Below are 10987 nucleotides of genomic sequence, written 5' to 3'. Positions count from 1 at the left end.
TTCAAAATATCTCCGATATTGATCCTAGTTTGAGCACGTTTCTGCTCGTGGAGCTTATTAGAAACATGCAGAGGCTTTTTAGGTCGGGTACAATCACTTCTATCTGAACCACTTCTCTTGACCGCTTCCATCGCTGCAACACCTGTTGACCTGATAACTGCTCTCGTATCTGGCAAATCAAGGGGTGTCCAAAACTGCCATGTGGGGGTGCCTTAAAACTGCCTACCTTCTCTGGTCCAAACAAATCAGAGCATTCAGGAGCAGAATCTAAAGTTAGAAGGAGGACATACTGGCTGCTGCATTGTTGTCAGAGAAGCCAGCACTTCAACATAGCATGTTTCCTTAATGTCTGATCATATTGTAAGGTAATTTTATCAAGGGGGGGGGGGGGGGGGGGGTTGTTCTGGCAGGCCGTCAACCAACGATGTCGAGGAGCCTAAGAGAGCTCAAGAGCTCCCAGGAAAGTAGGTGGTTAGTGACTGAGATTTATAGATAGATACATGCAGTAATATGATGTAATGTATATGCACAGTGAGAGAGAGAGAGAGAGAGAGAGAGAGAGGAGCTCAAGGTGCCAGTTCCCCCGGTAGTCTAAGCCTATAGCAGCATAACTAAGAGCTGGTCTACACCAGCACCAGCCCTAACTATAAGATTTATCAAAAAGGAAAGTTTTAAGTCTATTCTTAAAAATACAGACTGTGTCTGGAAGGCGGTTCCAGAGGAGAGGAGCCCGATAACTGAAGGCTTTACCTCCCATAGTACACTTAGAGACTGTAGGTACGACTAGTAGGCCTGCACTCTGGGACCGTAATGTTCTCGAGGGACAGTACGGCACTAGTAGCTCCTTAAGATAAGATGGTGCCTGGCCATTTAGAGCTTTGTAGGTGAGAAGAAGGATCTTGAATTCTATTCTAGACTGTATAGGGAGCCAGTGCAGAGAAGCCAGGACAGGAGTAATGTGGTCCCTCTTCCTAGTTCTAGTCAGTACACGAGCTGCAGCGTTCTGGACCAGTTGAAGAGTCTTTAGAGACTTACCAGAGCACCCTGACAAAAGAGAATTACAATAATCCAATCTGGAGGTACAAATGCATGAACTAGTTTTTCTGCATCATTTTGCGACAGGATATTCCTGATCTTGGATATATTACGAAGGTGAAAATAGGCTGTTCTTGAAACTTGACTGATGTGAGAGCTAAAAGACATATCTTGATCAAATAGAACTCCTAGATTCCTAACAGTGGTGCTAGATGCCAGGCTGATGTCACTAAGGACAGTCAAATCACGAGAAAAAGTCTCTCTGAGGTTCTTAGGGCCTAGCACAATAACTTCAGTCTTGTCTGAGTTAAGTAGCAAAACATTTCTGGTCATCCAGGTCCTAACGTCCTTAAGGCACGTTTCTAGCTGACATAACTGACTGGTGCCATCGGGCTTCATTGATACATAAAGCTGAGTATCATCTGCATAACAATGAAACTGTATGGAGTGTTTCCTCATAATATTTCCCAGAGGAAGCATATATAATGTAAAGAGAATTGGTCCAAGCACTGAACCTTGTGGCACTCCATGGCTAACTTTGGTGTGCATAGAGGACTCATCATTAACATGTACAAACTGAGATCGGTCTGATAAGTAGGATTCAAACCAACTTAAAGCAGTCCCTGTAATTCCAAGCAAATGCTCCAGTCTGTACAACAGGATCTGATGGTCAATGGTGTCAAAAGCAGCACTAAGATCTAACAAGACGAGCACAGACAGAAGTCCCCTGTCTGAAGCTAGAAGTAGATCGTTTGTAACTCTAACTAGTGCAGTCTCAGTGCTATGGTGGACTCTAAATCCTGAAACTCCTCAAATAAACTGTTGTCATGGAGAAAGTCACACAGCTGATTAGCTACCACCTTCTCCAGGATCTTTGAGATAAAAGGAAGGTTGGATATAGGCCTATAGTTAGCTAGAGTTCCTGAATCTAGAGTAGGTTTTTTGAGTAGAGGTTTGATTACCGCTACTTTAAATGACTGTGGTACATAGCCTGCCAGTAAAGACATATTGATCATATCTAATATAGAGTTGCTAACTAAAGGAAATACTTCCTTAAACACTACATATCTTACTGATTGCATCTTTAAAACCCCAGATTTAATTGAAAATAGCAAGAAATATAAAAAATGAGACGCACAATTTGAATTTGATGCCAGCAAAAATTCCAAAAAACTGGCAAAGGGTCATATTTACCACTGTAGCAAAGCTTTCTCTCTGTATAGGTTTGTCAACCAAGGAGACCAACTTCTGTAGTACTGAAGGTGTGATGGCTTCCCTTTCTGCTTAATGTTGGATCTCCGCTGCTCAACAGTTCAGGCTCACCTTTGTCGTATTATACTTAACATAATGTGCCAAATATCTGCAATGAGGGATGAATCAGGAGCCATGCTGTTGTATACGTGCAGAATGGGGTTTTTCATCTGAATACAAGATGTTTTTCTGTTCATTTATTGTTGTTTCAGGCCCCTGCCGCCTGTTAAACTTAGTTTGGGGCATTTAAGAGTCAACTTTTAAAACTAACATTGAACTGTATATATACTGGTAAATAAATATCTTCCAGTTATTTATTTTTGATAGTAAACGAGAAGCTTCTGTCAACAGGTGTTCTGCTGGAAGCTGTTTGAGCTTCTTCATCATGTGACCCAAAATTGCTTGTTCTCATATTTGTTTTGTTTTATTACCTCTACTGTATTTCCAGCAAACAGCACATAAAAACAATTAACTAGTCTATCTCTAATATTAACAAAACAAAGCCTGAACAGCAACAGACAGCAAGCTATGGTTTCTTATACAGCTAAAATAGAGACTTTATAAGCCTTAAGGGGCTTTTAGACAGGGGGCTTTGTGTGCTGCGCTCAGCACGGGGTAGGGAACAAGGCAGAAGAGGAGTGTGATTACGTGCAAATCGAGTCAATCAAAGGTGCACGTTACTAGAAAGTAGCAAATGTTTGGATGCAAGATGTATCTTTCAGTTATTCAGAATAAACCCCTGTCATTTCTTTTTCTGCTGAGGAGGACAAGCAGCAAATAGGAAGCAGTGTGGGTTCATAAAATCCTAGGGGCTCGACAGGATTTGGGGGAATTTCTGTTTGTCCTGGAGCTGAAGCTATACACATAACTCTTCCAGGTTTGTATGATGTGATCTGATCTTTTCTCCTATTCAACGTGCCAAGGTGTCATCACAGAGCCCACTTTTTCGGCGGCTCTGGTCCTGAAAGTTAATTTCCCCATTCAAATCCTCCCTTGATTTCTGACAAAATCCTTATATTAAGAGATTATTGCTGGAACCAAGACGGCCAGCTACACCAATACTCGTGAATATATTACATTTAATTTCAGCACCAAAACAGCATTAATAAACAGGAGAAAAGGCAAAGGAACAAGACTATGTACATCATTTTCGTCCTGAGTCAAGGAACTACCCATCCCACAATTCATTGCGAATGAGATCGTTTCTTTTTAAAAGTAACTTTTGTCATTGTTATAGTGTTTATACTGTTAATACATGTTTTGTAGTATCTTGTAATTTGTGTTGTTGAAAATGTAAACATTAACTGCAGCATGACAAGGTTATTAGTACATTTTGTTTTACCTAATTAACTAGCTAGCCTGCTAGCTCAACCAATCAGAGACGTCTCTATGATCGTGGGTGGTGTAGCTCTTTGCCCCGATATTGCGAATAAATCTTGTTTTTCTTAAAACAAGGTTGATATCATACGAACTTGTGTCTCCTAGAGGAGCATATACCATCGTTTTATACTCGGGTAGCTCGTGGTAAGTCTACCTTGGATAGTTATGACATTATGGCTGATAATCAAAATCAATATGGAGAAAATGAAAGGGCTTTTTACTTCCGGCACCACACTGTTGAACCCTAAACTTACAAAGTCGTTCCCCACTCAGCTCGGCATGGCTGATATAAAGATGGATGGTTGGGTGGATTTAAAGATGGGTGGAAGGATGTACTGTATATATAGATGGTTGGGTGGAAGGATGGATGGAGATATATACGTAGATGGATGGTTGTATATTTTGGAGCAACTGTAACGATCAAATTTCCCTCTGGGATTAATAAAGTATTTCTGATTCTGATGGAAAGATAGGTAGATAGATGGATGGATGGATGGAAAATTGGAAGGATGTATAAAAAGATGGATAGATGGATGTTTGGGTGGATGGTATGGTGGATGGATGGATACAGTATATGAATGGATGGAGGGACAGGCCTAAACCCGGTCAAGTAGTTTGGTCGCATTAATATTTCTGACCAATCATGCCAACTAAATTTGACATAGTAAACTGTTTCACAACGCTTGCCATGGATTCATTGTATTTGCATGTCAAAAACTCATAAAACATCAAATGTATTTCAGTAAGCTTTATTCAAATGTTTAATCCAAACATTACTTATTTAATATCTTGAAATTAACAGAGGGGTTCTGAACATGTAAAACAGACTATCTGGAGACCTGGATTGGCATATTTTGAATCATAAGGCCACAGACAAAGCTGCTTTTTTCACACAGGTTTGTCGGTCAAATGCATGAGTACAGATACGACAAAACATCAAATCATATCATAAACACACATTGACAGACTTCCTATCAGCTTTCAAAACTCCAAAAAGCAACTCAGAAAGCCTCTGACAAAAACATGCAGCACATATCCAGTTTCTTTAAGGACACCTGGTGATCACAGTCGTGTTTTTGCATGGAAATTTATTCTCTGCTTCTTCAAGACCTTCCTCTCCAAGTTGGACGGATCATTTCTTTATTCACTGAACAGGATCAGGATGGAAAGAGAAGAAAACACTCAGTTCAGTTTCAGTTTTTATATTTTTCAGAGGATATTTTCTCTTTAATGTCTTAATCCATACTTTCTCGTTTACTTTCCGATTGACCATTATTTCTATTTTTATGCTTAAACAAGTGAATGAACGTGTGTTTGTCATGTACAGTTTTTCCACACAGGGCTTATATCCTCATATTGCTGAAAAGCAAAACATCTGCTATCATTGCATCCTGGTGTTTGTGGGAAAAAATTACATTTCACATTTTTTGTTCCGTTGTTGGTTTCAGATAATTTATAACATAATTATGATGAACGCTTGTTTGAGGGGCCTCTGTGAATTTATGCCTGGGGCACTGACAGGCTCTAGAATCGCCACTTGGGGGCGGGGATTAGTTGGTAATGCAAACAGAAAACCTCTTTAGACCAGACCCCACGATCATTTCAGTTAAGCCTGAGGAGTCTACACAGACAATCAGATAATGTTTAAATATCTACACTAAAAAAATACTTAAAACAGACAGTTTCTCTTTCAAGTTGAGCTGTGAGAAGAAGCATTTCTTCCTGATCTTTAAGAAGATTTAAGGAGGTTAACAATACACAACACATTGTTATCCTTCAACAGAGTAAGTAAAATAATATGTTGTGTTCATGTGAAGGGGTGAAACACTTCACAAATAAATCAGAAGGTTGGACTGAGGTCAGACGTGTGTTTAGACGTTTAAGTGTCTTTAAAAAGTAACACACACACTAAGTTTATACACTCAGAACAGAAAAGCACTTTGAGGCGTCATCCTCATGTTTCTAATCATCACCTGAGCATCATTTCCTCGTCCAAACACTGCTCCAGCAAAAATCCCAAGATGTGCTGGCCCACATCTTCAGGCTGAAACACGAAGCAACAGAACAATTAGACGGAGGAAGAAAATGAGGTCTAACAGATTAGATCAATCAGATATAAACAAAATGATTAAACACAAATCATTTTAATAAGAATCTAAACCAGTTTGAATTAGAAAAAATAATCATTTACACATATTCTTCAAATTCACTTTAAATTGGAGTTCACGATTAATTTTCCTCATTTGATTTCTTTTCACATCGAATCTCCAGATAAAGATAAACTTTATTGATCCCCCATGGGGGAAATTTTTGCTGCTTCTCCGATTCGCAAAGACTCAAATTCTGACAGAAAAATACTGAAGCCTTTATCGTACCAACACCTGACTGATACGAAGCCCCTGAAGTCCCGTCATTACACCGTGTCCTAACAGCACGCGAGCGTTAGATATCGTGACGCACGATTGCACGCTAGCAGTCCACACTGCATCCGCTAAATATTTAATTCTCTGCTCTGTGACTTTCAGTTTCCCCTCGCAAACAACAGACCGCAGGAACATCTTTATAGTTCTAGGAACTGTTGGAACCCTCCCCCTTTTTTATTGATTCCGCCCCGCCCCGCACCGAACTATGAACTATTTATGTTCCTAGAACCTCGTTTAGAGGAACCTTTTTAGATCCTTCTTAGAGTAGGAACCCATGGCGATGACAATGAAGACAGAAAAAAAAGTCCCCCTGTTGTGTAGTTCTCAGGGAACTCCTCAGTGGAAAGCTCCTCTTTAAAAAGTCCTAATATGACATCTGGTGCTTTTACTTTGAAGGCCGACAAACTGAAGTGTGGTGTTTTTATTTTGAAGGCCGACAAACTGAAGTGTGGTGCTTTTATTTTGAAGGCCGACAAACTGAAGTGTGGTGCTTTTATTTTGAAGGCCGACAAACTGAAGTGTGGTGCTTTTATTTTGAAGGCCGACAAACTGAAGTGTGGTACTTTGTATTGACAAGCTGTTGACTCAAATCACAACACTCAGGGACTCGTCAATAAACAGCTCGCAGTGAGAGGAATAACGTTTTCCTCAGGTGTTGACAGAGGTCAAAGGTCAACATTATAATCACGGATGTGGATATTATTAAAACACCACTATCTCCACTTTGTACAACAAGTTAACGAGCTTTGCTGAGGGAGAGAAGTGAGGGTCAGTGTCTTGTAGAGCCCCGTTGTAGAAAAAAAGAAACGGGGCGTCGGAGTAAAAACGGCACGCCTTGTCGGTTGGGACACAGACATCGCTGCTGATGCTCGTGTTGCGTGCTGTTAGGACAGACTGTAAGATCTTTTTTATCTTATGTTCACAAAATAACAACCTGTTCGTGTAGCCGTTCTGTAAATATTGACGTTTGTTTATTCTATCAGTTTAAGGGACTTCAGGTGCTCTGTGAATGACTCACATCGAATACAATAATATCATATAAGACGATTCATACCTTTTCTTTGGTAGCCTGGTTAGCCTTAACCTGTAAGTTAAAAAAAGAACAAACTTATCACACTGAAGAAAAAAAAACACCAAAAATCTCTTGATCACAACTTTAACACTTGTTTTTAATTATGAGACTAAAATAAGGGTGGGGGGGAGGGGGGGTGAATCACTCACCAATGCAGCCTTCAGAGTTTGAACGTCCACCTCAGATAGCTTTGCTCTAAAGGAGAAAAACCAAAAGTTAAACAGGAGACACAAAAAGACACATTTTTAAACAGCTACACTGAGACCTTTATGCTCCGTTATTATGACCACCTGAAGTCTGAACCTCAAGTATAAACCCTGAACCTGGTTCTGCTGCTGGAGGAAATACCTCTGAAGGCTTTCACTGTTATAAATGTCCGAAAGCAGCCGTTAACGATGAACAGCTTCAACTCAAGAGAAAAGACCATGTGTTCAGCTTCAAACTAAAAGCCAAATCCCCCTCCCTCCAGATACCGTAAAACTTCTACTTATAGCTCAGGCTTTCATTTTCTTCAGTCTGTGAATTGACCCCGATATATATTTGTGACAGGCGAGAGGAGCAAAGATAGAAGTTTACACCAGAAAGAATATTAAACTGTGTACAAACTGAGGACACCAACAAACAAGAAATTCAATAAATCACTTGTTTGACCTTGCTTTGTAAAGCAGCGTGCAAACCGCTATAGGATTATTATAGTCCTTTGGGCATAAAGAAGCAGAAGTATAAACCTGATGTATCCATCCATCTATATATCCATCAATCAAATTTATGTCAAATTTGAATTCTAAGCCACAGAGAAAAAATCACACAGGTAGAAAAAGAGACAGAGTAGTTTTAAGTGTTCGTACCCCTTCAGCCGGGTAACAGCACAGTCCACCAGCACGCGGACCATGTCCTCTTCCGACAACTCGGCTTGCTGCAACATCACAACACACGGATCAGCTGAAGACATGTCACCTTAAAAAGTCGCATCATGAATGATTGTCATGTTTAAAGATCATACCTCCGGCTCTACTCCTTCGAAACCAGGTTCAGGAAAATCAGCACTGCAGCAGGAGAGACAGAGGAGCGGGTTAACTGACGCTACACAGAGTCACATCTCAAACCAGCCAAGAAAATTCAACCACATTGAATCATACTGAAGCTCCTGTACTTTGGGATTGTGGGGCTTTTGGCGCCCCCTGTGGACAAAGTGGTATTTGTGGATTCTTAAATACTGTTTGAAGTCAAAGGGAGGGGAGAAAGAGGTGGAGGTGCTCGGCTCTAAACTCACCTCTCCTCGGCCACCGGGTTAGCTCCAACATCTAAACAAACACACATGAAATATGTCAAATAAAGTATCTATTCTGAATGATTTGTTTTTATGTATGAATTCAGAGCATTAGACATAAAATCACGAGTGTTTGTGTTGAAGATCAGAAAGAGTTATGCAATTGTTGAATTTGTTTTTGTCTTTTTCTTTTATTATCATTTAATCAATTTATCATTTACTTCATATTTTTACTTTTTCTTTTATTATCATTTAATTCATGTCATAATGTATTTTTTCTCTTTTCTCTTCTCTGCTTTTATATTTCCTGTTAAACTTAACACACACCTGCGGTGCCTATGCACCTGTGAGGTCAGGATAAGTGTGCCAGACATTGAGCAAAACCACATACGAGCTCGTAGGTGTATAGTGTTTCTGCGAATCTGCCTGGTTCGCGGTCTTTGAGCCAAAACCACATCTGAACTTAGTGTCACCTGTGTTATGAACTTGGTTGAACTTGGTATCAAGGGTTAGGATGTGGATATATCACGTTTCTGCAAACGTGCATTGTTGAGGTTTTACAGAATCTTGAAAAAAGAGACCGTCTGGCTATAAACACGTTGTGGAAAAGCTGATCGGGGTTCTTTTTGACTTTTCTAAAGGACTCCACGTCATTCTGACTTTTGAATCCCCATTTTGGGACTTAGTCTCTGAGACCAAGATCTTTTAAAACCTCAAGTGTCTACACGCTCGGGTTTAGACTTTGGTCTTTGTGTTTTGCTTTTCTTTTTACATTTTTACTTTTACTGTTTTGTATTTGCATTTGGAATATCATCTGAAATTTTTTAATAAATTTTCATAAACTTTTTGAAATAATTTTCTGACTGAAATCATTCACACCACAAAGACCGGAGTCTCCCTTAAGGACCCCGTGAACCTCGGAAAGGTAAGCTTGAGCAGTCACACCACGGCACACTTCTACTGACTTTTACTACACACCTCATACACACCTAACATCCTAACGGAGAGATTACAGTTATTCCCTCTCCGGGGGGTAATCTAGAGTCCTGTACCAGGGGTTATTCTTCAATCTAATTATTCTAGAAATGAATGTTAGGCAGATAATCCTGCGGCTGTGAGATTATAATTTGTTCATCCGTCCTCCAAAGGGTGTTAGAGGAGTAATTTTTACATAGCTCCTTCCACTAGGAAATAGTAGACTAGCAGGTTGGTAGGGAGCGAGCTCTCATTTAGTTTTCTAATTTGTTAACTAATATGTGGTGAGCTTCCGTTAGCTATAGTAAAGTTATTCACCCCTTTTTGCATTTCCAGGACACGCTACAGTGTCTGAAGGTTCAGTTGGTGTTTCTTACCGCTCAGAGAGAGTAGGAAGAGTCCGGCTGCCAGGGCTGAAAGACACAAAGACAAAACGTTTGTTACCCCGGTTCTGTTTTAAAATCTCTAGGAGCAGAGTACACTGACTTAATCATCTATTTATATTTAATAAATTGTATTCCAACCAGCTGTGCCTAAAACAGCTGCATCATGGTAGTTCACCGTGTGGAGTAGATGACAGAGAAGAGACTCACCGACGGTCAGCGTGATCTTTGAGGTCATCATGTCTGCAGCGAGTTGCTTCACTTCTCTCCTCTTCTCAGTCACCTGTTCAGGTATATATTGCCCTCCATCGTTAGAGTCCTCCCACTCCTCGGGCTAAATTTCATGTTGTTTCAGGATTACGTGTTGTCCATATTTGCTTTGTTATGACAGTTAAACTGATCTATTACAGACCCATGCAGAGCTCGCTAAACACTGAAGCTTTGTAGCTTTGTAACTGCAGACTCCTCCTCAGCTGGCTCTCACAGCTTTGGATTGAGGCCATGTTGACCGAAGTCTGTTTAGTTTCTCTGAAGGCATCTTATTGTTTTACCTCAGGCTGTTTGTCATGTTCAGGTAAATATAGTGACAGAGCTTCCATCAACAAACTAACAGCTGGAAGGATATTTAATCATCAACTGCACCTGTCACATGTCAAGGTGATGACTCGTCAGCTTAAACACTTATCGGTTCAGGTGAAAGTAAATTATTTAAGAAAGAAAGTCTCAGGTAATTTAAGATCAGCTTGAATATGAAATATTTTTTTAAATTTCTTTAACAGTATGCTTAACCTGACTATCTATATGCTTGTAAAAAGGAGGCACAAAGCTCGCTCTGGATGCTGCCTACTGTGTATATATTTCTATGTATTGTTTCCTTTCACTGGGTGTTAAAAATGTGAAAAAATGTTGCAAATATGTGTAAGTACAATGATCGGACACGTTAATGTATTGCAATAAAAGTACAAAAAATTTAAGAAATTAGAATTCAAACGATAATAATTTCATAATTAATCGCTAAATTGTTAAAACGGGACTGCTTTAAGAATTTGTTCCACAAACACACTCCACAAGCACTGATGAAAATAGATTTATTTTCCCACAGAAACAGCGTTTTATAATACACTTACAGTGAATACAGAGCCTGTTTACAGTTTAACACACAGACTAAAGCTGATCTGTTGGAACACATTATCCAACA

General features: G+C 39.8%; 1 protein-coding gene across 3 annotated transcripts in view; it reads right to left on the bottom strand.

Annotated features, from left to right (window-relative positions):
• Positions 1-10860: 10860 nt before the first annotated feature.
• Positions 10861-10987, bottom strand: part of mkrn2 (makorin, ring finger protein, 2) — an 11602-nt gene continuing 11475 nt past the window's right edge. For all 3 annotated transcript variants that reach the window (XM_061041601.1, XM_061041602.1, XM_061041600.1), the window contains exon 11: positions 10861-10987. This exon is cut by the window's right edge and continues 562 nt beyond it. The gene's annotated coding sequence lies outside the window, so the exon portion shown is untranslated.

This window comes from Labrus mixtus, chromosome 7 (assembly GCF_963584025.1).
Source record: "Labrus mixtus chromosome 7, fLabMix1.1, whole genome shotgun sequence".
NCBI classification, from domain to species: Eukaryota; Metazoa; Chordata; class Actinopteri; order Labriformes; family Labridae; genus Labrus; species Labrus mixtus.
The sequence above is the reverse complement of the archived record's forward strand: the minus strand, read 5'-3'. Positions and strand labels throughout refer to the sequence as shown.